A 27,532-nucleotide genomic window follows, 5' to 3' on the forward strand; every position below is an offset into this window, starting at 1 on the left:
GTAAAGTGTCAGGTTATGTTGGAACACAAGCAAAACTATCATAATCCTCTCCCGGTCCTGGCAGTGGTTGCTCCACAGAGATATCCGTCGCTCTACGACCCTGTGGTACATCAAACACTAAGGTGCATGGTGAACCATAATCCGAACATTGTTTACCGAAACAAACACCGATCGCGTACTATATTTCACTTCCTGTGTAAATTCAATTTGCGAGTAATTAATTTGTCGAGCTGGTCATACGATACATTAATCTGAGGCTAGTTGCATAGTTACGGCTTAGATTTTAGACTGGTCTAAGACCAACTAAAGTTCTATACTCGATCTAACAACTTAAGACCAGTCTTAAGATTTAAGACCACTTTTGGACTTAAGTCACGACTGTGCAACTGGGCCCAGGTGCTAAAACAGTTTACAAAGGATTCATATACGAGGACGATGTTTGTGAACTGATGAACTTTGTGAATTATGGGAAAATACAGCAAATTATACAGCGTTTACTACAGATTGACGACTGAGATGGATGTATATATTCTATAAAATATATGTTCAAGACATTTCAATTAGCGTTTCATTCCGAGATTAAAAGCGTAATATCTGGAAAGGCAAATGGAAAAGAAAGATGCGAAGATGGATTGACGCTAAGTTGTGATCCGGGAATTCGGGGCTGATTTCGGTTCAGTCCTGGCACAGCTACCATTCTCTCATTGACTGATATCAATCTCAACATTCAGAATTGATTAGTTAAACCCACACTTGATGATTATAACGTTTATTGTCAGGCAGTTTCTCTAAACTCCATCTTGAGAGAAAGCAAACATATCTTTGTTCCTCTATTTTAGTTTCCCTGATAAGATGTCAGACACGTTCTAATCATCATCTAAGGGTTTATCATTGTCATTTCGTTATCATTCAACGTCGACGATATTAAGCAAGATACATGTTACTCTTTTTAAGGTGTCAATAAAGCTTTACGATTATAGTTTTTTTTTGTTTTCTACAACAACCGATGACGTCACCGAGGGGGTACGCGTACGGGACGTAATTGGATAATTTTCTGACGGAGAGTCGTTGCGCTAATAAACTGCGGCCCGGCTCTCTTCCGTGGCTAGCGACGGTATAATAACGGAGAGTCTGATTGCTACATAACCCGAACTGATTTATCTGACGGCGAATAATTGCCACATTTTCGCCATCAACGCAATTCAAAAATAGCGATGACTTGTTTATTGTACCCCGGGTGTTCGCTAAAACCGCTCGATGATCATTCACGCGCTATTTTTTTTCGATGCGGTTATTTCTGCGTGGACCGCAGCGACTCTCTGAATTGTGACTTTTTATTCAGCGCCGAACCGAGCGCTCGGGAATTGTGTCTCTTGATGGGCACCGGCGGATCGAGTATTCCGTAATCTTTATACATATTTATAGTATCGTGATTCCCCGATACTAGAGGACCAAAACCAATTCAGCGCTCTCGGATATAAACATTTTTTATTAATAATGATTTTCTCATCTCAGAGGTATCAACTAGCCGAAGCTTTATTTATATTTGATATATATATATATATAATAAGATGCCTGATGATATTTTGATGGATAGACATTTCATGACGAAGCCACATTCTGAGAGGAGAACATCCTCCCCAAACACACTTTCCGCTGCTAATATCACTGAGTTTTGCGCAAGAGTGTTTCCTAAGAATTGCTATTGACCTTCGTTCTGACCTTGACCAATACATGCCTAACCAAACCCTCCCTCCTCATCTGCATATAGAGGTTCATCTGACGTCACAGCGCGTCATATTGGACGGCAAGTAAAAAGAAAATCAACTTAATAATAATCAACTAAAATCCGTATCAGCTGTAGATACATGAATAACCCCACAAATTTGCGAGGCATATATCAGCTGTAGATATATAAAATGCCCCACAAATTTGCGAGGTATATATCAGCTGTAGATATATAAAATGCCCCACAAATTTGCGAGGTATATATCAACTGTAGATACATGAAATGCCCCACAACTTTGCGAGGCATATACATGAATAATTTCAGTGACTACCCGAAACCTCGCCGCTTCACCTGTTGACTAACAGCCATCATCAGGTGGAATTCATGTGTGGGACAATTTTTATTCAAAATGCGTAATTTGTCAGTGATTTCATCGTAGATTTTTCTATATACTTTAAAGCAACAACTATCGGAATCGAAAATGGTGAGTATGAAATTCAACACATTTTTATTCAACGCAACATTCATATGGCGTAAACAGTGAACATTTATTTTCGGTGATATTTTATTTTCACGCGCCACGCTTACGTCTAATTGTTTAATTACTTCGATTAAGCACGCTAATGAAATACGTGCGTATACTATTATTAGAACGCTATTTTCGTTAGGAAGGAATTTTCGCTAGGTGTAAGCGTTTTTCGTAGAAATTTTGTAACTCTTTTGAAATCGCTATTAAATTCGTGCGTATTATTTTTTTCATACACCGGTGTCGACTAGATAGATTAAACTCTTATCTCTGTTTATAGCTAAACCTGGAATCAATGGAACGGGTAAGTTCGTGGTAGATAGACCGTTAGTTCCCACTTATCACTATAGGAGGCATGGATTTATGTATGTCGTCGTATTTCGCACAGTTTTTTGAAATAGAGATTATCTGATCCGGCGCCGATAAACAGGTGCACGTCAAACAGGTGCACGCTACACAACGGATTCGCTCGGTGACGTTTTCAAAGGATAGAAACGATAAACCCACAATTTCAAAAGTATGATCATTTATATTCGGACGCTGTCCGAAAACTGTAGCCAATTTTTGCAACAATGAAATACTCTATTGATAACGGTAGAAATGTCGGGTCCATCTTGTGATTAATTTTCGAAAAAAAAAACAGAACCGAAACGTCTAAGAATATATACATCCTTTTGAAATTGTGGGTGTGATCGTTTGTAGGTCGAGGTCGCCGTGGTGTCGGTTTGGTGCCTAACGCGCATATCCCTCACCGTTGAAAAGGTTTATGTTTTTATCTGATTACCCACGACGTACGTGATGGGACTAAAGTTCCGTTAATTATTAATTAAAACGACTAATTAACGTTGTACGGTCGGTGTTTTGCTTTGCATATGAATTTTTTAAGCCCCCGAGCAGTTGCAGCGTCGAATTCGAAGACGCAATAGCCTAGAAAAACGAGGTGCATTTTTCGTGTGTTGTGTCTATATATTTTATTTTGCTGCTTTGAATCGATTTTCTCCGTAAAACTATAAAGCGTATTGAAGTATTGTTGTCTGTGTTAGTTGAAACGGCGAAATAGAAATGCATAAGGTGAAATTGTCTACATCAGCGGTACGATGAATGACGAATTAGACTTGTTTGTATCCGGCTTGTCCGCTGTGTGAAATGACAATATCGCTGTGAAACCTGGACAAAAAAACAGAACCCGCGGAATCCATTCTCGTCGAAATAAATCATAATGTTACGACAACGGTTGTAAAAGCATTGGCCGGCTGGCTGTGTACACATACACCGCACTCACTCACTCACTCACTCACACGGAGATAGAGAAAAAGGTCGTTATGTAAATGAATTAGATCGTATAATGTTGCATAGAAAATAATGACAAATCACTGACTAACGGCGATGACTGATAAACGAAGCACTTCGTCCTAAACACGTTCGTAGACGTGTAACTGTACGCCATTAGATATATCACCGATGATACTCGTTCCACGCGATCCTGACGCTCGTTCCGCCGCGCCGCCATTGTTAATCCGATTTGACGACGCTGTATTTTCGGTGTTCTTTAATAATCGGGACGGGGGTCGTCGACTCCTACGTCAAATATTCGTTTGTTCGCGTGTAAATCACGGGTTTCTCAGATATATCGCGTTCGATGGTGAATTTTAGCAACGCTATTTTCTGTCCTATTCTCGAAGAATGGTCGACGTCGGAAATCCGGAACAGAGCGAAAGAGTAACGAGCGAACTATCAGTTTGGAATACCAAAACTGGAACTGACTTTATTTTTACACATAGCTATTTATATAACACAGATTCAGACAGGTTGAGACATGGAAAATGATACAAAAACAAAGGTGACGAGTAGTGACATGACAGTGAGACAAACAACAATTAACACATTCTGACACAGACAAACAGTCTCAGAGGACAATGAGTAATAAGATGGAGACATAAACAATAAAGAAATACGAAATATAGATGAAATATGTATAACAATTATCAGTGACATTTAGTGTTGTTAAAGAATGACAAAAAACGCGAACGAGTTTTTAGTGCTTAATTTACGGCTTTGTGTATCGATCGTGTAATTGAATAAGCCTTGTATTTGATTACCTGTGATGTGGTCGGTTTTTTCTATCCTTCGTAACTCGTTGGATATAGCGTGTTTCACTTTGACTGTGGGAGTTTGAACTGAGAAGTGGTGGGTTCGAACCTCGGTGCGAAAAATTATGATCGTCCCCGAGTCACCGTTACAACAACGAAAGTCCAGCTGTTATCGCACCTATATTTACAGATCGGGGTCCAGTTTCACAGTCGAGTGTTGAGATTTGACTCTGAGTTAAAACATTGAAAATGAACTAATTTCAACTCTTATTTACAACTGAGGAACTGGATCTGGGATATAAACCGATTTTAACCTCCCTTTATTCAAATATATGTAATTTTTCAACTTAATTCTCAACAGGGTGGTGGTGCATGAGCACCTCCTAAACGCTGGGTTACCACAAAAAGATGTTCCTTGTCACTTGAATAAAAACGTGTCCTATCTATTTTCAACCTTAACTATTTTCAATAATTGCTACTTTCTCTGCTCCATCCTATTTCACGTGAAATCGAGCGGAGCCTAGCGCATACAGCAAGGCATAGACCCGAAATACCAAAGAGAAACTTCCTCTTTGGTATTTCGGGTCCATGTCTTGCCAAACGCTTTTCTGGCTTGTTTCACGCGCGTTGCTGCAAAACACGAAACATCGTTTCCCGAAACCGTATCTTGCTGTGCGCGCTGACGCGATCCAAAAAATGCCGGGAGGTTTGTACATTAAAACACAAGAAAAGTCGTCCTCTGCACTCTCTGCCTCTCCGCGAGCTCTTGGTCTCTCAATCTCTCTCTCTCGCTCTCCTATCTCTACCTCCTCGTTCGTCTCTCCTCACGGTCGCTGATTTTTGCCTGAAATGTGCTCTCTCACATTTGAGTGCTCTTATCCACATAAGCGTCATGTACAGCTGTTTTTCTCGATCTCTACACGGCGCACTATACTTAAAAACTACTCGTCACGCAATGCGTCTGTCAAACATATCAACATTAACCATTTTTGACGATATTATTACGAATGTATAGCCGTATATTACGAATATACTAGAACGATCTTCAAAACGGGCAATATTGTTTTATCAGACCCGCTGACACTTTGAACGGCCATGCGACCATGTATCAGACGGTTCGCTTCTTAGCGATGTATCTTCGATATGCGGTCCTAAAACCTTTCGCTTTCTAGCAATATATCTTCGGTATGTTGCGGCATTGTGGGCGATTTGTTGGAATTATAGAATTTCCACCGACAAAAAAATACGCATAATTAGATAGTACGGTGTGAGCGAAAAAAAATTCAATGAAATCCTGATTGGCCAGAAATATGTCACTATAACCGCGTGCGTCTAAACGCCTCCTTTTCGCGCAATGCTCCCCATTTCAATAGATCAATATAAGGAGTCAATGATGTTGCGAATCCTTTAAGATTGACTTCCTTGTCAGAGAAATATCCACGAAGCAGAAACGTGTCTAAAACCAGTGATATATCGATAAATGACCACGTGTACTTTTGCCGCTTTTCTAGTCGCTATAGAGGTTTTTAATGGACGTCACGCGCACTTTTCGCATTCGTCGTTTATTGGCCGTCAAATGGTTCGGCCTGTTTACCTCATTTGGACGTAAAAACCACGCAGGATTCCACGTAAGACTTTGACTAACAGAAATTGCTCCAAATAACCAGAAAGATGCTGACAGATTCCTCGGAGGATTCGCGCAAGGATGAAACGGTGTTTATGCGATATTGAATCGATAATGATACGATATGAATCTGCTGCACTCATCCATATGTAAACTCGGCACACAAAGACCTCGCAGTGTTTAAACCTATATATAAAACAGCGCCAATACAAACTCAGTAAATAGAAGAATGTTCCTGTGGTGTAGAACATGTTTACAATCGGATAAAATGTGCAACGAGAAATTGCTTCAAACACCATCCTCGCCAAAATTAGGTTTCTTGGATTCTTCTTTTTTTTTAGTTTCGTTCCTATGGGAAAATGTTTTAGTTGTTTTTTCTTTCGGTAGATTGATAATGAACGAAGATCGAGCGTCCGTCGCGCCCTCCGGTGGGATAGGTGAAGTTGCCCTTGTACCACACGGAGACCCGGAGCAATTTGATTTCTCCGGCGTTATTAGATTCGATTACGATTACGATTTATTTACACTCCAACCATTTCCATGGTATATGGAGGAAAACTATTACACATGTATATACAAATATTTACAAAACAACACTGAAGTGATTAAAATTTAGAGAATGAATTAGCGAGACTACCAGCCACGCAGTAACACGACGGCGGCGGTTTATTGAACTAGCCAGCCCCCGTCTGCTTCACAGATTCCTCACGCTGTTTTGTACGCTAAGTCGCATCGACTAAAAAAGGTCGATTCACGCTGGTGATTTTATAGACACTACCCGTGAACGCAGCAGCGGCGCACACCATTCAATATTTGATGAACAGAAGAAGTCGCGCTACGATTCATTCAGTAACGTCGTTTGAAAGCTTGTTTATCTGTTGACGCGATGGAAATAGCGAGACTTTTAATACAGTACGGAGGGGGCATACAAACTAAGCATGCACGATTCGTATATGAATTCAAGAACGCGCATCTATTAATTTCGAAAGATATATTTTTAACGAGAATATGTGTTGACAATATGGTCATAATTCTTAACGTCGTATCTGACAAATATTTCGCCACAATTCTGTCGTTTGTGGTCTCTTGGTTGTGATCGTGTAATTTTCCGAGGCCATATTAAGCGACTGTCACTAAGGATTATATGATGATAGATCGTGGTGAAACTGTAGGCCTACGCGCCGTGAGTTATGTTTAGTTGATCTCAGATAATCCGCGATATCTGTACACTGTAATTATCCCATCTATCTCTGAATCGGTTGCGAATGGTCGTAAACGTTGAAACGCTCCTCGGTTCGCCGAGACGTCTCGCCTGTCCGCCGAGGATCTATCTGCCGCAGGACCGGTCCGAGCAGCCGACCCGGTCTGGTGATTGAAACCCGGTACCGCGCCGACATCAGTAATCATTCCGTATTATTTTCGACGCCGTTAAATCCGTTATTGATTAACGTCAATGAATTATGAATTAGAATATTGTCTGAGGGGATGTGTACTACGTCACCAATGTTGGGACTAGATTCGTCAATAAACTTTCAGTTAGTTTTCTTGTTCTTTTGGTTTCTAAGTGTTGGGCAAACCACCGATTCCTTAATCATCATTATATACAACACCCATGACCATATTTGTGAGATAGATATTGTATTCTATCGCTACATTCTATGGCCTTGCTATACACGATGGTGGTTTTTGGGGATATATCAGATCATCATTAATGAAAAATTGTATAGTATTCGAATTCGAAGTACTCCGGTGCCATTAGTTGTTACTCCCTCAGTGGGGATATCCAAAAAGGAATTAGGGGTAGGAATGCTTGTATAATTGCGGCCTCTGATTATGACTTACGACTAGTGGTAAAACTGACCTTTGTTCCATCAGCCCACATTATATCATTCCATCGGTCGAAAAAATAGCTCGCTTTGCCTCTTACGGGTATCATAATGAACAAATGGTCTGTTGACGTAATGCCTGGATGTTAATTGATAAACGGTGCCATTAGTTCGCGATAGTACGAGTCATTGTGTAATAAACATATAATTATTGAAAACTATAACCATCATTTATCTAGCCAATTCTTACTCCGCTTCTGCCCAATTAAATTGTAAATGCACAACGCTTTGTCTGCCGTTCTTGTAATACATAGTAAATGCGTAAGCGACCGTTCGCAGAGCGGGAACGATTAGCCGCTTCATTTTGATTGCAATTTTTTCAGAAGACAACTGAACCATTCTATGCGACGTGACTGGCGTTCGCTTCTATCTCCGTCCGGAAAAAGAATTGATATGTTCGGTCCGGGACAAAGTGCCAGCAGATCTAGAGAGAGAGAGAGAGAGAGAGTGAGAGGTGAGAGAGAGAGAGAGAGAGAGAGAGAGAGGGAGGGAGGGAGGGAGGGAGGGAGGGAGGGAGGGAGGGAGGGAGGGAGGGAGGGAGGGAGAGAGAGAGAGAGAGAGAGAGAGAGAGAGAGAGAGAGAGAGAGAGAGAGAGGGAGAGGGAGAGGGAGAGGGAGAGGGAGAGGGAGAGGGAGAGGGAGAGGGAGAGAGGGAGGGAGGGAGGGAGGGAGGGAGGGAGGGAGGGAGGGAGGGAGAGAGAGAGAGAGAGAGAGAGAGAGAGAGGGGGGGGGAAGTGAGAAAGAGTGAGAGAGAGAAAGCATCTCCGTCTCGTCTCTGTGGTTGATTTTAGATTATTTTAGCCAATTCGGTCTCCTCGATGCGGGGAATCGCGCCGTAGAAAAAGAAATGCAATTTGCATTGGATTTACGGTTATTTGAATAGCCCACAGTCAGACAGGAGACTCACTACGGAGTCTGAATTCCGATAGTCATCATTTTCTCGTTTATATAGGTCTCCCCTACTAAGATTGTCTCATGTACAATCACGCGTTCAAATACCGAAATAATGATATGCGTTGTTTGTTGTATTTCCTCCTTCTAAAAAACGAGAATTATCAATCGAAAGACGCTTTGTAAAGTGTGGTTAAAGCCAACAATAATCCAAACCACTTGTACAAGAGTATAATGTGATAAACTTCTTTCTGTTCTATAGCCATGGTAGGGGTGGATAGGGCGGCTTGAACAAGTCCATCAAATATTTGAGTGCCCTTTTCATTTTATCACCAAAAAAGATAATTGGCGCGTCTCTGTGCGAGAGACTAGACATCAAAGTGCCCATGTGGGACTGGACATGTTCCTTCAGAATTAGCCCCCCGTGCGGGAGAAGCCTACGCCTAATATTGCCTTTTTGGACATCAAATTGCACTTTTGCCTCTGGATTCGCCCTGCAAGCTTACAACTTATCATGTAATATCCAATACCTTCATCGTAAGTCACGACTGTATTACTGGACTCGGGGTTTGAATAGAGGAAACCGATCTATTGATGCTGCACATAGCGTCGTTCATACCAGATGTAGCCAATTGTCGTTCACCGTTGTTTCGAAAGTCGTAGTATCGAGAACGATATTGTAATTGACTTAACGTCAACTGGAATCTGCGCATGTTAACAACTAGTAGAGTGATCAGCGATATATCGTATAGTTTCGCTGTTGACCATAACCAGCGTAGTCAAGTAGTAATTCGACCTCCGCTAATTGCCGTTGATAATCAAAGCTCGTGTTTGAAGAAACGGTGTGTATCGATACTTAGTGCGTGTATAACGCGAGTTTCGATGATTCTCGAACCGGTAGAACACGTTCCCCTCGAACGATTCGTTCCCAGCCGAAGATTGCCTGGATACGAGAGATTTCGAAACTCGAATAGCATCTGCGCAATCGTGTTTAGTCGCAATCAATCGTTTTAACGAACGACCGACGGTCAATTGAAATAGAGCTTTAATCGGGTAATGATTCAAAACTATGTGGCTAGAGGACACGGTCTCCGGGAACCCTGACGAGGTCAGGTGAAAATAGCAGTCACAGCATATACGCACATCATGCGTACAGGCTCCAAGCCGCATTCATTTTAGAACGGACCAATTTTGGCGCTTTGATTAAAAGTGTACAGATAAAACAGTAAAGGTTTTCTAATAGATCAAGATTTTCATATCCCCGTTTTTTGCAGTTGTAGCGACAGGAATGACAAACATGTCAAAATTATTCAAAACATAACATCGCAATGAAATTTCAAACGTCTGCCCTTTTGAATAATAGAAAACATAGCTCTCAGTCTGGAAGCTTTAGTCATAAATATATTTTTGCCAACAATAAAAAATACCATTCCAGTTAAATTTCACTTCAAGATAAACATCAACTACTTGTAACTCTAACTGATTAACATAAATATCTTGCTACGTTATTTCGAGATACGTTTAGTCCCATTTTTACTTCGTGTAAAGACTAATATTTTAGTTTTATCAACATTCCTCACGAAGCCCCGTTGACTGCAGTATATTCAAACCGAATGATAAAGCGCATTCTACTAACATTTTTACGAACTGACGTAATTTTCTTCGACAATTCGTCACCTCTTTTGAACCTTTTCGCCACCACGTGGATCGGTCTTTTTGGCCAATCGATATTGATCCGTAGGAACGGACCAATTGAGAACGAATTGTTCGCTTGGAAATGTTATAATAAATTAAAACGGACTAAAACAATGTATTGTGAGGACAGCTTTCGCGTGAACAAGTCTAAATACATTAAAATTGATCATTTCATTAATGGCTATAGTTAAGTGTAGAAATGAAACTACTACGGCCGCCAATAGCGCATCTTCGAGTGATTTAATTACTGCGTAGAGTTATAGAAAAGAAAACCGTGGTCCTCATTTGGAGACAGTAAATTGACGAAGGACCGCGATAGCAGCTCCGACAAGCTGACAACCGACTGAGCCTGAGAGCAAGTCGTTTATTACATTTACAGTGATCGTATTACTGAGTGTGACGACGCTGCCGCTCTGTATACCGGAGGAGACGGGAGGGAAAAACAACGACTCGCATCGGGGCAGAGACGGGGATGTAGATTAAGAGAAAGGGCGATGGAAAAAGAAGGGTGAGGTAAGAGAAGGGGGACAGAGAGAGGGGGGAAGCGTTTAAAAGTTAACGAAGAATGACGAGGGAGAGAGAGGGTGGAAGATATAGGGTGAGGTGAGAAAGAGGCACTAGGAGGAAAAGGGGCGAGAGAGAGAGGGGGGAGAGGGAGCCATAGAAAGGAATGGAGGATGTAGAGATATAGTTGGAGTGAGAGGGCGGTGATAGTTGTGTGGAATGGAATGGTGTGGGGGGGGGGGGTTAGGAGATGAAGAGTGTGTGGAAGGATAATGGAAGGAGGACATTCCAGGAGATGGATCATGTTGAGTCATTGAATGACGTTGTCCTCTGTAATCAAATAAAACACGTCAGGAAGATGTTGGATAGGTTACACACATTCTGAAATCACGTCACTTGTAATTGACATAATTGAAATTGACGAAATACCATCCCTACCCGACAGCCATTTTACCGTGAGCTCAAAACGTCAGCTTAAAAAATACACACACTTTCTACGAGTAAGTTGACGATGGATATGGCCGAAGCCTGCCTGACCAAATTCTGTTTCAAAATGTTATGTAGGATTTACGGTTTTAGTTGTCATTCGGTAAAATTTTAGTCTTAAATGAAAAACAAATTCGCTAATTTTGGTGCCAAAATCAAATGCTACAACTTAAGATTAGCTGAAAAATGTTTATACTTTCGGACTTAAGACTGTAATACCGATGGACCGAGAAGTCTCAAAGACACGAAGCTTTTCGATCTTCCTCAACGATCGTTAAAAACCAAGCTTCAAATGAATAAGAACCTACGGATTTTGACTGAACGATCGCCGGGAACCGATTGTTGGTGACTGACATGGTTTCCGGGTCAGCACGACTGACGACTCGCGCTCTATTTCAAATTGATAACGAGTTCTAACGAGTAATTTGCATTATTTAATGGAGTTTTTCTGTCACAGTGACAGATTTTCAACCTTCCATACACGCGCGCTGATTAGACGCTCCTCGATGGATTTTCTCGCCTCCGGTGACGAAATTCAATTCGAAATGAAACAACCTCGGAAACGACCCGGCGTCATGAAACGAAATTACGCAACACCCTAATTTGCATATGTCACCCGTATTCGAGAAACGGTGTCCAATTTGCGAGTTGAAATTTCTAATTATTTCTTGAACGGTTTTCGACCTCAGATATCATATCGGGTATGCCGGATGAAAACATACTCGCATTTCTAAAGCCGGTATGTTTCACCTATCTCAACAAGTGGCTTATTTCATCGATTTCGACTCAGCTCATCATCAACATAACTCATATAATGTTGGTCGATTTTATTCTTTATTTCAATCAATTCGAATATTTCATTTGAAAACTAAGCGCATTAAGTTTGTCATTTATCATCATCGATTTCGAGAAGATTATTTCATCGTGTTGTCAAATCTTTTAAAAATGAACAGTAATTTCATCTCATCGTCACTTCTGACTATATTGTCGAACTAGGCCCAGAGCCGATGTAAATCGCAGCCGTCAAGGGTCAAATTAAACCCACACACTGTGGTACTGGATCCACAGTCAAATTAAACTCGTAAAAACTGTGGCACTGAGTCTTGATTTTGTTCCTAAACTTGTGGACTAGATCTATGTTGCACTCGACTCTGGAACTGAATACCCCATGTTCTTCCATACAGATAGATATCCGCATTATACTGATACGGTATCATAACATATCTCATTTACAAAATATCTTCCATTATCTGTCTGGTTCATTGAGCGCATGCGCGCAAGTCCTCGCGTTTACAGGTCAATAGAATAAGCGGAAATGAAGAGGACGCCTATTGGTCGATTTATCGGTCGTCCGTCACAGGAGCACTTCCGGTTCATTGGGTTTTCTTTCTGATACGAAGTCGATGCCGAGTAGCCTTTCTCATTCCTGAACTGATTGTCTCCGGTGACGTCACATATTTTCCGTGATTTGATATTCTGCCGACCGTTAAATTTGAATTAATGTCCTTGGCGTCGTTCACGTGACGTGTTTACCGACGTCCTTGTTGTCGCGCGACTAAAGCTATTTCGTCAAATGATATATGATAAAATCAATCTTGTTACGCAATATCGATAAGCTTGGGAAATTAAGAAATCGGTTTAGGTCTAAAATCATCCGTATCAAACATAATAACGAAAGCAATAAGTTTTTGGTAGGATCGATTCTTTGTTTTGTTTTATCCCTTCTCCAGGACAAATGAACAATCTACAGGCTTAGGGAAAATTGAGAAATCGGTTTAGGTCTTAAATCAATCTTATCCAAATGATGCGGAAAACTATACGGTTTTTGATAGGATTAATATTGCGTGTTTTGTCCCTTTTCCCAACTACGCATTTAGAAAATCTCTGTTGGCGTATGTAAACGCGTATAAACATTGAAAAAAAACGTTCTTCAACATACGACTGCCAATCTAGCGGTATTAATGAGACCACGTTTAAAAAGTGTCAGGACTGAGAGATGTGACTTTTAAAACGCCACGCAGAATTGACAGGTAGCCCTTGAGTACGGTGTATTGAGCCGTGTTAACTGTACTGCGCGACTCAAGTGTAAATGTTCTCTTTGATCAGTCCTTCACACGAGTCTCTCAAAGCCTCTCAAAGCATATTACTTGATATTAACGCTGGCAACGTTCAAGAGATTCTTTATTTATCTTCTTGTCACGGCGTAACGTAAGCGCTAAAGCCTCTCAACGCTAAACAGATCATCGATCCGAACCGCGCTTCAAAGCGCTACCGATAGACGGCGTCAGCGGTGGCGCGACGACTTATGGTTCGCTCGATTCCTCATAGATGTCGCTGTCGTCGGAGACGTCGCTCGTTATTCATCATCGTTCGACTTTGACCTTTTCAGGTTTTCGATCAATCAAACGTGGCTTTTTCACAAATCATGCGAATCAAGTTCTCAAAGCGGAAAATGAGCACAGATGTCGGTGAAGCCTTGCGACCACAATTCACGACGCGCTTCCGAATCTGCCTTCACTATTCTGTTGGTATCCGCGGCGAAGAAGTGTGAACGTATCATTACGAATGTCAATTTAACGAAGACATCATTTTTTACTGATGATACCGATGATTCTTCGGAGGTAAAAACTGCTATCCCATTGAGATTGTCAGAACCTGCAAATGGCTACTTTCTCGGATGGATTTGTTCACTGAGTCCTAGAAATGCCTATTCTTTTCTTCTAGCCCCCATCCTCCAATTATCCAAGGAAGCCCCCCTCAGCCCTCTTCACACTCATATCCAACTCAGACTCAACATATCCGTCTGTCACCCGTAACGTTGATGATATTCAATCAATCACGCATCCATTTGGAGGTCGCACGACCTTATCGCACAGTCAGTAAATACCGCGTATAGCCAATTTGATTTTCCGCATGCGAAATCAAAGTGAAATTGGATATAATTATGAAATATAAAGGCGTTGTTGTGCGGGTAAATCTGATTATAGAACGGGAAATAGATGAATTATAGCTGATAGTATCAAGTGGTGACATCCGTAGCATCAATAGCCCCTGCCTGGGATCTATGTGTATGCATATTGAGAACCAGTGCGAGTCTGCACGATCATACTTCGTCGTAGGGATTCGAATCTGATGGCACCGTTACATGATCACCTCCTAGCGTATTTTCTCATGCAACCGTATAGATAAAGTCGATCAGTTTTTGAGAAACTGAGTAAACTATATCGAACCGTTTTTCAGATTCTACGTGATCAGTTCCATAGTCGAGAATAACGGTCTTTAATCTCGAGAATGGTCTTAAGTTGTTAGATTGGCTATAGAGGTGAAACGGTCTTATAGCCTGTTAAGCCTGAACCATGACTATAGAACCGGCCCCAGAGATTTAAGACCAGCCTATAACTATTTTCATTCTATAACCAATGTAACAGCAGTTCGTGATTCGCTTTTGACTTAAGTAACGATCGTACAACTGAACCCGTGGCGGTGTCTAAGGCTCAATACGTGAATGCGACGACAGCAAGGCCAAAGAAGCTCCTATCAATAACAGGTCTACTAAATCAGCAGCACAGCTTGCGAGGACGTTAAAACTTCAATTTTCACCCATCAATCACAATTTGCGCAAATCAAATGTTTTATCGGGTGCTGAGTCAAAGACAAATGTTGTCGTGCCGTTATCTGAGACCATGATGCTCGGAGGCTACAGTTTGAGCCAGTAATCAGTGCATATGATATGAATCATAAATGTATCCATCTCCGTTGATAATGAAATAAATAAACTCTTCCTCAAGTAACGCTCAAATGTCCTGCACGTGATTTTATTCGTGGAGATTTTTGCGTCTAGTTTCATGGATTATTTAACTTTCAAGTGTAAAAGAACTATTCTTAGGTCTGACTCGTTTTCTGTGAAGAGCTGAATAATTCATAGATTCCACTGAACCTCATAACACGAGTCTGGCGTTCACGTATATGCTTTTAATACGACACATTTAGCATATTTTATATCGCTTTGTTTTCGGATTTGACCTATCTGTTTATATATTAGATACGCGCGGTTTTTAGAATCAATTTTACACAAAACGTTTGTAAAATGTGTATCGGTAATAGTTTTGCTTGAGGGTTTTCAATTCTCTATTCTAAAGAATTCAAAAATAAACATTTTTGTATCGATTGAATTCGACAGCCCGTGGCTTCGTACACGTATTTACTGAGCATTATAAGACCATATGAGGGTTAGCTATATTAGTGACTGATACTTCGATCTTTTTTATTTTTGTAACCTTTTAAACATGATCTGATTTCGTAACTCTAGTCATTCACATCTTTCTTACGCTATTGATTTTCCATCTTTCATCGTCAGGATTCGAACCCGATGGCATCGCGAAACTGCCACAGGTTCGCAGCTATAAGTCCATGATTACAATAGAGCAAATGGACAGCCACAAAAAAACAAAATATGGTTGGGCTCACTTATTTTTTGTGGCGTTACAAGAATTGTGAACGGTCATACGGTAGTGTTGATGACATCACAGACTACGCGGTTCACCATCGAGTCCTAATTTAGATCGCGAAAGGAGTAGACTGGTTGCCTGTCCAATTCTGCGCCACCTGCGTCAGAATAGGTCTAGCTGGAGGTAGAGACCGGCAACCAGTGATAAGCTATAGTTGGTATCGAATCCTGGGCGTATGACTTTCAAGATCCTTTATGTGTTAGCCATCCATTCGACTCGGGTTTGTAGTTAGATTTAGTTCGCAAAACTCGAAACCGTGTTCAACCACACGGATGAACATGTCAGGACATTGTACAATTCTATGAAATAGAGAATTATTGTGATGGGTGTATTTTGAAATCGATACACGAAACGGACGTCACAGGCTGCAGTCCCGACAACACTACGTACGTACATGTTATCCGTAGCCTACATGGTCCGGTACACGAGCTTCATATAGTCTCGATCATAAACATAACGGATCTTATCTCAAATCAAATGTCCGATATCATGACGTAAGATAAGTAAATTCCATTGTTGATAATCGACTATTTAAACGTGCGCCCGTACTGTTGACATGTAACGCTTTGCGCAGTGTTGAGATGTTACAGATACCGTACGATCAATAGAAATCGATAGAAACCTTTACGGTTATGCGATCACGTACAGAGACAGGAATTTAATTATCCAGCTATCCCATTCCTTTAGGGACCTGATATCCGCTATACATAAAGGCATCGCATCGTGCATCTATAGATCTGAAGACGTCTATTTTATGCGTCATTTCGCCTGCAATGCCTCTCTCTCTCAGTCTCTTCTCTCCATCACGGCGTCTCTTGTTTTATTTTCTCGCTCGCTGCGAAGTGAACAATATTTGTTTGAAACCTTGAGAGAATTTGGAGTATTTCCCTAAGGACTATATATTAATACTGACTCTACAAACAATACGTCTGGCTTGCGCGTTGTAAGCCAATTAAAACTAGGCAGATTCCATTGATTTCGGCTTCAATACATAGTATTCACTTAGGAGTGTCATTAGTATTCTTGTCCACGGTCGCTATTGCTGCCTCATGGTTTTCTTTGCAAATGTTGCCAAGTGGGCCTTTTTTTCATTGCACATAGCAAAATCCTTTGTTACTGAATTCGGAACATTTCGTGTCTACAGTTTTATCACGAACCTGAGAATTTTGGTTCGTCGTTTTTTTTTTCTTTTTTTAATTCCGGAAACATTATCCCCAGTTTCATTAACTCGGGCCGAGTGATTTTGAATAATATATGCGAAACATCTGAAGCAGACATCCCCGGAGATTCCGGCATCACTAATTCCAGCCGAAAAATTCCCTTTCTATCTTAGCGTGACTTTCTGGAAATGTATTAATTAATTACACTACCACTGGTTACTTCATCAATAGTCGATAAACCTAGATGCTCAACTTTGGCTTAATCGTTCTTGATAATGTGCTCCGTGTTTGTAAGTTTACTGTTAACTGCCTCGGGGTCTGTCACTATTTTTACACATATCATCAATCTACTGTCTATGCCAACCCTAGACAATTACCATGGAACTCGGATGCTCATAGTTTCCTTCGCAGTAGTTTGTGCAATCACTTTATATGGATTGTTATTTCCTGTTAATATTTACCAGTTACGTGTACCCGGATAATTGTCTTTTCGTAGAATAAGCGGTAGATCATTACATATATCTAAACTATAGTAAATCTTCCCTAACTCAGACAAACTGGGACCGACAAAAGGCCAAAAAACGGTAGAACTAAAAAATGATGACTGTCAAAAGTCAAAAGTGTCAAAAGTGCAAGTCAGCCATGTCCGAAGTTTACCTTGGATTCGCCGTCTCTTTAAACTACAATACAAACTCGCTTTCTTATCGCCAATTCAGTCGCTAGTTGCCAGTCTTTCACATCAGCTGGATCCAGTTCCACGGTTGTGAGTTAGAGTTAACTCTGAGTTAAAATTAGTTCATTTTGAATGAGTTAACTCAGGGTCAAATCTTAACTCCGAACTGTGGAACTGGACCCAGAACCTCATTGTACACTGTATTACTAACTATACTCGGACAGGTTTTTTATCAAGGCGATAGAGAAGAAACCGCCACCGTGTTCCACCGGAATAAAAGATAATTTATAGATATATGTAGGGAGAGAAAAAGGGGGGATAGGTGACGGAATCCATCGGATAAATAGGAGTGAATTGCTATCAATTTGCGTTGAATGGCGAATGTTCTTACATTTACATAAATACAACAGATCGGCAGATTTTCAATGATATCCTCGGGTTTCTTCTTCATCGACAGCAACATCTTTGATTTGATTTGCAAGTCACTCTAATGGACTAGGAATAATATATATACATACATACATACACTGCGTCTTCGTCTTAGATCTAGCTGGTGACGTATATTCAAAATGTGACGATTCCGCCTCAAGACGGGCTGGTTGTGGTCTTAAACGCAATCGAGGCCAAGCGTTGTGGGGAGAGGGTTGTTTTGCATTGCCGTGCTTTACCATTTCGATCTATCAGACCGAACAGGCTGCCACGGGGAATAAGAGCGCCAAATTCGCGAAAGCATTTATGCAACTTTGCTAGTGTATTCATCATTAAGAGCGGTTGAGGATCCAATAAGACCGAGTTAGCCGTCGCGATCACGGATTTGCGTCCAGTTCAATCCAGACGTTGGCTGCAAAGAGTCGCGAACATATATATCGAAACTGGATGTAGATACAATTTCACAACTTCATTTGAGTCAAGGGAAAGCATTGCAGTTATTTCGCATTCATACAACGAATTCTAGTTTTTTGATACACATAATGATTGTGATGGTCAGTAACATTCAGCTGATACATCCGGGTAGTCTCGGAATCCGGCGGAATTGCCCGAATACTGTTAACCTTCACGACAATAGATGATGTCTGATTTGTCAGACATTCGCGATCATCGAGAATTTGTCCGTTAAGTCGTTATTATCGAATTCAATTTCCTTTCCTTTATGAAAATTATTCTATTTCAGTCATTAAAGCGGTCAATCTGCGGTCGAGAGGAACTCATTGTAAATTCTGTCTATTTGATCTTCACCCGAATTTCAACTTAGCCACGAGTGAGTTAACTATTCGTGGTACTGGTTCCCACATACACAAACACGCGTCACATGGCCAGACACAGTTTGACAGCTTCTTGCGTCCTACATTCCAGTTTCCGATCAGTCAATAAATCAATCAATCAATCAATCAGTATATCCTAATGTTAATCTGATTGATAATAAAACCCGGTTTTGGCAAAGCTTACGCGGACACCGATTCAACTTTGACTGGGAATCTGTCAATTTTGATTAATCCGTCGTGAATGCAAGATCTAGATTTAATTCGGCGCCCGATATGATTCTCAATCGTAAATTGTTACAGTGTAAGTAACGGATTTCGGTTAGGCTAATAACGTCTGAATACTGTCTGCGATAGACGGACGGCTCCGAGTAAGTCAATGCGCATACACGGGGATTTAACAACTTTAGAGAACCACTCAGCTATAGCTTCCAAGAACTGACATCCTGCGCGTATCACCTGAATTTTGGACGACAAAGAAATATGAATAGATAGCACTCGAGACAATTGCCTATATTTTTGTCCTTGGACGGGCGAAACGTGCTCGATTTTATCGGACTCGGGAACACTTCAGTGTCATTAGCAAATAAGAACATAAGCTTCAAATTGTACGATTGAGAAGCTCTTGTTTAGCTGTTGCTATAGATAATTTCAAAGAGTCGATTTACTTCGTTAGAATGTATATTGTACAACTCGGGATTTGCTCCCACATTCATGAATCCAATGATTGAAATGTTCTTATTATTTCGGTTTTTCAAATAATCTAATCCAAACCTATATACGTCTCATTTCACTGCGGAATCGGAACCTAATTGTTTGAGTGCAAAATGTTAGTCGTTGAATCGAACGAAAATTGAGAGTTATTCTGGAAATAAAGTCGTAATCATACGGCAGCGATACCGGGTCGTTGAGTTTCTATGTCAGCGAATTTCCTACGGGATATTAATAAAGCGGTTTGTTTCTGCTATCACTGTCGTCACTTCCGCTGCGAACACTCGTTGCACTTCCGCTGCAAATTGCTGTCTTACATTAACGTTTACGTAACGCTACAACAGGGTTACGGCGTTCTCTGCTCTGCATGGAAACGGCGTTATATGCTGAGGACCCCGGCACGCGAGCGCACTCGACTAATTCCCCCATTACGACGTAACTTCTATTCCAAATATTACACAACCATGAATTCGCCGGTCATTACCACTTACAAACTGTTCATTACGCGGGCATTTGTTTGCCTAAGCAGGTACCACTTCTCCTAGCGAAGATTACCGAATCTACCCGGGGAATAATTCAACGAATCCGACCCGGTCCTAAACCCAAATTGTCTATTCAGGCCGTATGCCGTTTATGGTACTATTGGGGTATAATCAACGCTTCGGTTTCCCATTACCCGTGGCACCGACAGAGCCGACACAAATCCTCCGAAACCGCTGTAAAAATGATATCTTTTTAATGGGAAAAGGTGGACACTATAAATAGGAAAATAACCGATGAGGTTATTTATGACAATTTTGTAGTTTCTCAAACCGAACCGACTTAGAGCAGCTAGCTATAAAACTCGTTAATGTCGAATATAACTCGCAACTTACGGGCCCAAACAACATTAAAGCATTTGAGAAACTAAGGCCAGTTGGTTTAGGAGTCAACCTGTGCATAACTGATATAGTGACAATTTAAACTGCATTGTCGGGTACATATTTTGTTTTTTTTAAGTTTCGTCTTACCCATACCTTTGATACCATGGATAAATTAGTATCACATGATAGCTTAATAACTTTAGGGTTAGTCACAGTATTACGAAGCTACATGTATTTACCAAATGGTTGACTATGAGCAACTGGCCAAGAATGAACAGTGGTCTTAGATGAAGCTGTCTTTGGGTCAGGGTTGTTATCGGTATCAAACCACAGCAAATATTTCATTACCCATAATAATACCGAACAATAAACCAATATATACCATGGCGCATTCTTAAACCTTCCAACGTGGCCATTTTAACCTAGGTCAATACTAAACTGCATCAGCCTTGCGCTAAGCTATATTCACAATTAAAAGACCTTTCAGAAACTAGAACTCTTTTATAGAAAGATGCTTATTGATATATTGGCGTTATGTAGTGTCGTTTATATGAGTGTGACACCTTTTCTATTGAGCTGGATAAATTGTAGCTTATCATTCCAGCCAGACAAACGGTAATTGTAGATCCAATACGCGGTCTCCCCGGTGATGATGGATGCGCGATAATTTCCTGACCACAAAAATACCCCGAGGAATCGGTCGATCGAAAAGCACTTGAAACGCAATTTAGTCACGATTGCGGTTCTCAGTACCACTACCCCGGCCTCGGTAATGATTCCGTCTTTTGAACGATAGCTAGAAACATGGACGGTCGAGACCACGTTTTAGCGTAAATCATTATCGGGTATAGGCCTACATCTTTATAGTTTTTTTTGTCAACCAATTGGGTGAAGGCAAACAGCACCGAATTTTGTCGATAGCAGTCAGTTTTACGTAATTGACTTTTATATTCGGCGTTTGGTACATAACCCAATAAATACTAGTGCACCTTGTGGAGCCTTGCGCGCTACTAGTGGATTCCTCTATTGCACTACTGTACACTAGCGACACCCGGCGGATCTTCACTTGCCACTAGTGGAATCATATATTAGTTGTTCTTCTCCTAATGTATACTAGCTTTGTGGTGCGTAGGTTGGTCACTTGCCAAAAATGGAATCATCTATTGACACAGTAGTTGATGTCCTACTGCACATAAGTGACACCTGGTGGATTCCGGTCAACGATCGAAATATTGAGTCTATAGAAAATAACCCTAAAAACCTTGCCTTTTGTATCATGTATATATACTAGGTGTAGCGGTGTCGCATAGATAATTACATGAAGTATTCATGTCTAGAACCGTCTCCGTCTCATTCAAGGGTAAATCCTTCGTCTTCCTCTGTCATCATCTCTAGGTGGCATATGTTTTGATGTCTTGTCGTTCGGCGTATGTGTTCTGTGTCAAATAAACGCCATCACCAAGCAACCGCGCTATCTTCACGCTAGAACGATTTAGAGTCATTAAAGTCTATAGAAATCCGTCATTCCGATGGTAAACATCGGTGTCCAATGTAAGTAACAATTTTCGCACAGTCCACACGCGTTTATTTCGCCCTGCGGGAATAAATTCGTCGGTGTAATCGCGCAGATATAGATAGCATTGAGTATTAATTGCGTGTCCTCGAAATCTTTAAGAAGACGGTCACTCGCTTTCGCCGTATCCTGCGGACTTCTTAAAATATTTATTGATAGATAAATCTCTTTCACGGCTTACGCGGATCGGATTTATCCGAATCAGTAGCATTATGCGGGGAAACTTCAGCTAGTTACTTAAAGACAAATATATACGCCTCGTGTATGGGCGGCCATTTCTACCAAAATCAACCTTTTCGTACATTTGTCTGTACTTCGATAGAATTTCTATCGTCAAAATGTCCAAGTGATGCCCACGCGTAACGTCAAATCATCTAACGCAAGCAAAATAACACCAGATAGCGAGAGCAGGAAAAATGTGACAAATATATCTGTATGGTGTCGCCATCTGGTGTTATTTTGGTTGTTGTATGATGACGCTACACTTAGACATTACTTAGACCCATTGATGATAGACATAGATATTCTATTCTAAGTACAGACTAATCATACGGAACGGTTGATTTCGGCGGTAATGGCCGCTCATACTCAAATTCCACAATTAAAAGTCAGTTGCGAACATTCTTCGGTTGATATCCAAACGATTAGTTTAACGGTAAACACAAAGCTATCATCTGCGGCACTTTGTCGAAGAGAGCATTTTCAAAGGTACCCGAACGGAGCCGTTGAGAATATGCAGGTGGGCGATGTAACGTAAGTTAGCTAATTCTCTGGAGAGGGCAGGACTTGTTATTCCGCCGGAGGTTCACGCGCGTTTCGGAAAAAAATCACAGCTAGCCTCAGCGCGTATACAACGACATCTTTGTGGATGAAATAATTGATGTGTCACGGATAGAGGATTACAGTTACACTGACTCGACTCCCCCGGAGACCAGCTGTAGACCGATCTTCCGTGAAATTTAATTGCACATTTTGCCAGAAGTAATTTCTGGCCGTTGAACGCGCATTGAGACGCATTTGTCGACAATCGTTCGACGAATATTGCGTTAGGTTTCTTCTTATCCGCCAGTCTATTTTCGAGCGAACCTAAATGCCTATCGAAAATCGAATTATCGCAGGGATATTTATGAGTAAAATTAGTGTTAATTTAAATTGACAGCGTATACAGAGTATCCTGACGCATCTTCGGGGAGTACGCCTTAATTCGTTCAGCAATATTAACGAGCTGTAATCACTGGACAGTGACAGTTTGACTTCAGGGGAGGGAGCGATCTGTATTTCATTGCCCGGCTAATAGAATGTATGCACGGACGTATAGTTCAAACGCGTCATAATGACCGTCAATTGTGACTTCAACTTAAACTGCGTTTGTTGGCAGTAATCCTGCAACCCGGAACACCTGCCCCTCTTGAATGGGCTCATGTCTGGGCAGTATATTCATTGGGTACAGATTCCAGAATGAGAGTGCAGGGTCCGGGCTGAAGGATGCAGTGTCCAGGCTGAAGGATGCAGTGTCCAGGATGAAGGATGCAGTGTCCAGGCAGTAGGTACCTGTATTAACAGCCAATACTATGACGTCACATGCAAAGATAATCTCGTATACAATTGTTTTCAGTTCACCTGCACCCGACATCAAAATCCATCACCGATTTCCATAAAACTGAGTTCAATTTTGTATCGAAATCTTGGGACGAACATTGCCACTCTTTTCGACTACGAATTCAGTATGCTATCGACCTTGAAAGGTTAATCGTTACGGCCTTGGAAGATTATTTCTACTGACAAACGCTGCAATTAAATATCAATCATAAATTCTTAAAAGCCTTCGGGTGCTATTAAAGTTCGAGTAAACTCGCATCTATTCGAAATTGACATGCGCCGGAGCAGGCGATGCACGCGTTGCCGTAAATTTCAAAAAGTCAAATATGAGAGAATATGTTTATCGGCTGATTCAATAAACCTTATCAGAGAATAACTCAGGCGCATAATTGTTTTTTTTCTACAAAATTGAATATCATATTCAGATCAAATGATATATCACCGAAAAGCGATGTTTGGCTGTGCGCGGGTGGTATTCATCTTTCTCTCACTCTCTCTCTCTCTCTCTCTCTCTCTCTCTCTCTCTCTCTCTCTCTCTCTCTCTCTCTCTCTCTCTCTCTCTCTCTCTCTTAAACCACCTGATGGAAAATAATTCAAAACATATTTAATATCATTATTAAATACACCCGCGTTGTATATTTACACAACGCTGATTCGGGTTCAATTACTCGAATTCAAGATTAGGTTTTTCGTCAAGAAAAACGTGAAACAAACATTACCCGAACGCGCTATGTCGGAATTATAATATCGAAGAATTTTTGAAACGGGGAATTTTGTGGGAACGAACGTGAAAGTAAATGAGAAGAAATAAATAAGTGCATGGACTCGATGTAATTGATGATGATCGGATATGGATTCTGTTGAAGCTACTTATGAAACAGTCACAAGACAACAACAGAATTTCCATCGTCAACTCATTTTCAATAACATGAACCTTTATCTGGTTTCTTAATAACGTATATAAGGTAGTCGTTTTTGAATGACAGGATCCTTTCTCATATTGTGTTTTAAACGTGTCATAAGTCATTGAAATCTCGCTTAAGTCGCCGTCGTTGGTAGTTACAATAGTTTCTGTTTATAATTACAGTTTAAGGGGATACACGTGTAAAGTAATCATACGATGAATAAAAAATGTTTTTTTTATAATTCCTCAACAATTATTTAGAATTTTCCGGATTTTTTTTATACTCGCCATTGCTTCTATGTATAGTAATTTGCGTACTTCGATGAAATAAGTTCGGTTGTTCACCGAAAAAAAAGATACGCCAATTTCCTGCGCTCTAAAACGTGTTCATTACAATCACTGCGTTCTCCGATCTATCATCGAGTTTTTCTCGAAGACGTATTAAGCTCGTAAGCGGCGCGTCTGTGATGGCGTAAGAGATGTCGAACTTGATAGCATTTATCGGGCGTTCTACATACATTAATACAAATCATGTCGAGTCTTCGGGCCACAGGAAATAGAATGCACAGTCAAATGACCGCGAGAAAGGAAATGAACGCAGCGATGTAGTTTTCCATCGTATTGACCGTATCTTCATATAGGGAAGGTTACAAATCTTAAGGTCCAGGCGTCGGTTGGTCCGATTGGTTATTAACCTTGCTTAACGGGTTGTTTATCCGAGAATGATCTCGGTGATTTCTTGGTACGGATTCGCGTGTCCGTTGTGGTCACGGAGTACGCGCACATAGATCATTAACAGTGATCCTAATTGACCCGCACAACGCAGAATGACTTCTTTTTACGAGCTGAAGAATGGACTCTCGTCTCTAGAATATATAGCCTATTTAGGTCTTATCCGTGGAATAATAAACCTTGCAACGAAAAGGCCGAACAAAACTTATCAAATCGTATCCGATCGACTCGGGTCAATTCCATACGTACTTTATCATCTAAACGTTTTTTTTGCGAACTAGCGCGAGAGTAGTTTCGCTGCTCCGCAAATTATCATAGATATGAGCAAAGATACATGAACACGATGTATTTTTGATATAACGTATAATAAACATAAGTCTGCGCAAAGCAATATCAATTTTCCAGCTAATCAATACAGTTATTATGTCATTAAGCGATATCAGCACCAGTTGCATTGAATAAGATAATTAGTTTAGTATTACGAGTCAAGTTAACGGAATCTATTCTAGATTGGTACCATATGTTAATGCATTTTAAAGGGAGCATATAAGGTATGCAATGAAACCCACAATAAAGAGTACAGAAAAACTAACGAGGTAATCTGACGTTTCGGCTCAATTCTTTGATCCTTTTTTTGAAATTCAGTTAGATATGAAATATCTATCAAAATGAACTGATGCGACGATATCAGAACTTTACTTAACTGGCAACTGTTGAACTGGTGCTAGAAGAATATAACTGATATAATGATATAGATATGAGCATTTGACTTCTTTATACAGCTGTCTCGTGTATGTTTATAAGCAATTATTCAGCGTCGGTCCATCCACTGTGACGCCGCATCCTGCGCTCTCCTTTTTTCTCTCGTCTTGTCTGATCATGAAGTTTTTTTCTGCCGATGATCAAAAGTCTCGGCGAGTGGATAATGCGGGCTGATTTTCCGCGCTATTAGACAATAATTTTGTCTTTAAGCCCCGGGATGACGCTCTGACGGTGCCCTCTTCAAATCAGGCGTGATAATGCCTACAAGTCACCCATACGAGATCAGCTACATTTCGATATACAATAACGAATTCGTGTACAGTAGCCTCCTGTATACAAGGACGGCGATTTTTTTTATCATATATAGACCAGAGACCAGGAAGCGGAACACCGCGGTTTAAACCGAATATCGCTTATTATAAAACTTCACGACATTTAAACACTGGTATATTAGCAAGAAATCATGGGTTCGAACCCTCCACCAATCGATTATCGGTCAAGGTATACAAGTCGACCGCGTACAGGTTTCCAACAGAAAAACCATGTTTCACGGTTTGCGCCACTAGAAAACAGAACACAAAATGCCATAAAACATATATCGCCATTGATATGTTGTTACAGTCTCGGACATTGTTACAAAAATATATCGTGAGGAATTGTGTGAAAAGTTTGCGAAACCTTGAAGAATTTGACGTTTCGATTTTTTGTCTCCGCCTGTATTTGCGCGTTCGGCTTAAGCCACGAGGACAGACGTCGTTTACGCGACGAGTCAGTGACTTCAAGTGGATATGAGGTCGTAGATCGAGCCAGTTAGCCTGCAGCTATATCGACTGCTCTCATATAACGGATGTTTGTGTTGTTTGGTGTATTTTACTTGTCTCATCCACTTCGACGTTATTCGTAAAGTGTATTTACTCAAGCAAGCAGACGGCGTGTGAGACAGTTGATAAAACTCGGTTTCATCCACAGATTCATCGCAAACTCGTCGATAGCATTCAAGTCACCAGCAAAGGCAAAGCTAAGACAGTGTAACTCCCCATTTTTTCGATACTAAAACAGGCCCGTTGCCAGGTGGGTCCGCACCTATCCAAAATGGCTTATTTCAGACGTAAAACTGCAACAACAAGTTAATTCCATAGCGTTTGGTTGCATAATTTTTTCAATCGAAACAGTGCGGCCTCTAAGGAATGCGTGTTTTACAAACAGGTTTCAGCAGTAAATGTTTTATCTGATAATGATCTGTATGATTCTATATTCGAGCAAAAAACAGCTCAACTATGAGATGATGTGTTGGTAATGATATGTACGGCGTATTTTTCAACAAAAAGCACGTTCAAAAATCTGGGACCGTATTCACG

Source organism: Tubulanus polymorphus, chromosome 4 (genome assembly GCF_964204645.1).
Source record: "Tubulanus polymorphus chromosome 4, tnTubPoly1.2, whole genome shotgun sequence".
NCBI lineage: Eukaryota > Metazoa > Nemertea > Palaeonemertea > Tubulaniformes > Tubulanidae > Tubulanus > Tubulanus polymorphus.